This window comes from Argiope bruennichi, chromosome 3 (genome assembly GCF_947563725.1).
Source record: "Argiope bruennichi chromosome 3, qqArgBrue1.1, whole genome shotgun sequence".
Lineage (NCBI taxonomy): Eukaryota > Metazoa > Arthropoda > Arachnida > Araneae > Araneidae > Argiope > Argiope bruennichi.
This window is the reverse complement of record NC_079153.1, coordinates 34,968,420-34,972,718: the sequence shown is the minus strand read 5'-3', so window position 1 is coordinate 34,972,718 and position 4,299 is coordinate 34,968,420. Positions and strand designations below refer to the sequence as shown.

General features: G+C 30.3%; 1 non-coding gene across 1 annotated transcript; it reads right to left on the bottom strand.

The window, feature by feature from the left end:
* Window positions 1-3,971: 3,971 nt before the first annotated feature.
* On the bottom strand, window positions 3,972-4,044 carry Trnat-cgu (transfer RNA threonine (anticodon CGU)). Its single transcript has one exon. It is a non-coding gene; the product is annotated as a tRNA-Thr (tRNA).
* Between the last annotated feature and the right edge of the window lie 255 nt (window positions 4,045-4,299).

The following is a 4,299-nucleotide window of genomic DNA, read 5'->3' as shown; positions in this document are numbered from 1 at the left end:
CATTGGTAGAGTACTTAAGAGACAAAAAAAATTGTTTGTTAAAAATGTATAGTAGCTGTAACTTTGTTGTTGTTTATAATGGCACTTGCCATGGACAAACTCGCTGACGAAGTCAGCTATTTTAAGCCAAGGGAGTGTCTCTTGTTTTAGTAACGCCAATGAGGGACAAGAGTACGCCTTAGCTATTCACGCATCACATTCGCTTGCACAACCCCTTTTTACAGGGGGGGGCACATCTCACAGATAGAACAGATGAAGAACAACCATGTCCGAACCGGAACTCGAACCCAAGACGCCTAGATCACGGGGAAGACGCGCTACCCCTATGTCAGGACGCCGGCAACTGTAACGTAAATGTATAGTAACATTAAAAGCTTTATTCTTTTGCATTGAGATTTTCTCTATCAATAATGTTCACGAACAGGCAAATTAAAACTAACCAATAAAATCAGATTGAAACAAATAGTAATCAATAGCAGCAGTACAAAAGTACAAAATGAAAAAAAAAATGTTAAAAGAAAATAATAGAAATAACAGAATAATTAGAAGATCCAACTTGAAATGAGAACGAACTTGAAATTCCTTGAAATGATAATATAATGAATCAGCATAATAGAAGACCCTCTGCTCACTGATTTTTGTTATAATACAGCATGAAAAAAGATGTAAATAAAATGTGAAGTTTACAATCTCATTACTACTACTATAATAATTGTCTATTACACACTGCTGCGAGTGTCACGAAAAAAGAAGCATTTACTGCTCAATAAAAGCAGAAGTGATATTTCTACTTTATAATTCTTGTCCGAAGAAAAAAATCTTTTATCTTAATTTTAAAAATGACAAAAATACTCAGATGTATGTCTTGGTGAGGAGATGAGTGAGTTTGAATTTTATGTTAACAATAAAAACATTGTTAAAAACTGTGTAGCTATTTAAATTTAAAAATTTATTTAAAATTACAGAAAAAATGTGCGAAATTAAAATGATAACATTAAAAGGTAATTTTGTTAGTTTTAAAATTTCATAAAGAATAGACTAGATTATATAGTGGAGTATAGAAATATCTGTCGAATTTTGGCCTTGACGAAACAGAAGAATATAATTCCAGAGCGCGTATTCGATTCTGATCACAATAAGGCAAAGTAAACCAATAAATACATAAATAACAAAAAAATTGGGAATAACAAAACTTTATTGTATACATATGTAGATCTAGGATAAGGCAGCGAATGCCTTGCGTAGCATTGGTGAACGATAGTTAGGAAATACAGGAAATCTTTGGCGTGAATCAATCGTCCGATCTTTGGCGACTTATTTGGGCAATTAATTCCTGGCATACGGTTAATACACAAGTGCCTCAATATCGAATATGCATTCTGGACATAATTTTCCGACTAGTTGAAATCAAAATTCGGCATAGAACTACAACTGCACTCACAAGATCACACGTTGGGCTTCATTTATTTAAATGAACGCACTTTTTAATTCTCGCGTTTATAGGCACGTAAAAGAATAGATCGATAAATGGTCAGCCTTTAGTCGGACCTTCTTCAAATCTTGATCTGCATTTTAGATGTTAAAACTTTGTGCCAGATATTATGCATTTCTTTTTAAATTGTCTAAAAAAAAATTAAAAAAACGGGGCCTCTTTCGAATTCAATATTTTTGAACAAACTGTTAAAAAAATTTTGATACTTCATTTTCTTTTGAATATCGCATTCTTTTTCCCCCTTCTTTTTTTCTCCCCCCCCCCCTTTCTTTTTCATCCCTTTACATTTTGGATGTTTTGCTATTACAGCAATATTAAAGCTACCATTTGCATGAAGTATCGAAAATTCTGTTTCGCATTTTTGTGATGTTTTTATTCAGTTGACTTACTTAAAAGACGTTTTAAAATTAAAATCAGAGGTAGAAGTCTTCCCAAAACTTTCTCGCATACTCTTTTATAAACTTGTCATGCCGGAGAACGCCTTGCATAGCACTGGCGTACAATAGTTACGAAATATTGACTTTTGACACAAATTTAAAATTTTTACTGAATCTATCGTGATACTTTTCGCGATTTTTTTGGGTGGATGTTTACAAACAGGAAGTAAATAACAGGCGGGAGCGCCATCTATGTACAATCCGCAACATCTATTTATGGTGTAGTAGTTTTTATGTTAATTCATATTCAAACAGGCGGACAGAAGGACGTCAGATTTTACTCACAATTTGGTAGAAATCAAATTTGATGTAAAGACCGTTTGCCAAATTTGAAACGTCTACCTCAAAGTGTTATTGAGTTATATTGGTCACAGACAGATGGAAAGAGAGACATTTTCTAAAAATGTATTTTTCGAATCGAGGGAGGTCTAAGACGTGGAAATTCTTCAAAATCTCGTATTCGAATTTTTTCACGATTACTATACTTTCTCTGTATTACGGATGAAAAAAAAATTGCAACGTATTTTCAAAAAAAAAAAAAAAAAAAAAAAAAAACTTATTTAAATTATTTTATTTTGTAACTCGTGATATGCATTTTCATGACGAATAAGTATGTCACAATTGAAAACTGTATTACGAAATGTACAAACATACCTATTTATCTTCTTCTTCTTCTTCTTTTTTTTTTTTTTTTCGTAACGATTTATTTTGTATGAATATGTGAGGTAAGGAAAATTACTTTAACTCTTTCTAGGGCCGTGGGAAGTATGCTTCCCACCAAATTTATCAATCTTTGTATGAAATTATGTAGCTTGGCATAAGTTCTGACAAATTTTTTTAGAAAGACAGAAACTATGATACTTCAGTTCTTTATCTCACATAAAATGATGTGTCTTGATTTGTACTTAATTATTAATTAACCAAATTAATTAATTAATCAAATTAAATTTATCTAATAAGCTAAATGAATCCCTTTTCTTATTCTAATTTCAAGCCTAAAAATATTTTAACATAATATGACTAGAAAAAAATGGCCCTTTAAAGGGTTAAGGAAATTAATTAATTACCTTAAGGAATTCTGGAAATTATTAATTATTAATAAGATTACTTTTCTTTGATATTAAATTGCAATTTCATTGTTTAATTTCAGCGACAGTTTCCTATATTAATGTCTTTTTAATTTAGATATCATTTTAACTTAGCATATCAATTATAATCGGCGATGAAATAAGTATTTGAACTCAGCAGTAGTAACCAATATAAAATAAAGGTTTTTCATTATGCACAAAATTCGTAATGAGAAATTTGGTTAAGTATGAACATTTTTGTATACCAGTTAAACGAACGCATAATATTCAAAGGAAATGGGATTTTCTAAAAAAGCAATTAATTTTCTTTAAATAAATGCCTAATGTCTGAAAAGAGAAAAACAAATCTACTATTCTTGTAATACATTAAAATTATTTCATTGCTCAATTGCTTGCATTCCGAAATAATTATTTTATTAAAATATCATATTTATACTACTGAAGAAAGAAAATAGTCATTTCTGAAACTTCAAGAATATTTTTTTAAAAAAAAAACACATATATTAAAAATAAAACCAATAAGTTTCTAGAAAAACTACTATTTGCTGGCTCAATTTTTTTAATCCGGTATTTTAAAAATATGCGACAAACGTGCAAAGAGGGGGGAAAGAAAACCGTAAGATTATATAATAATTCAGTAGATGGCAGCACGCTGGCATATTTATGACGTCACAGAGCAGCAGTCTGATGACGTATGGCCTGAAAAATCAATTACTTCATTATTGTTTGATATATATTGTTTCACCAGTATTTAAAGAAATGCACTTGAATTATTCTCGCTTTGTTTATTAATTAAAAGAAAATGACGTTTCATTCGACAGTATTTTAATAATCAACCTTAGAAATAAAACAATCAGTATGTGAATTATTGATTTTAAAGCGTCATAGAGTCGAAACATTTCGTTCTTAGCTTCCTCTAAAATTAGAATATTTATGTAAAACTACAATTGCAACAGCCACCAGTGAGGTTTGAACTCACGACCCCTGGTTTACGAGACCAGTGCTCTAACCACTGAGCTATGGTGGCGCGTATGTACAGATATCAGTTAACAATAAAAGTACTTTTTATTACCCATTCGCAGCCATGAAAAATGAAACCGCAAACCTTGTTAACATAAAAAAAAAAAAAAAAAAAAAAAAAAAAAAAGTTATTCCCTCATTTTCCCGAAAAACAAAACAAATTCTATAATTTGAACGAGCGTTAAACTGATCATTATCAACACTACTAGATTTTATCTCTGATTACATTGTGAGCTAAAAATTAAATAATAATTTACTTATG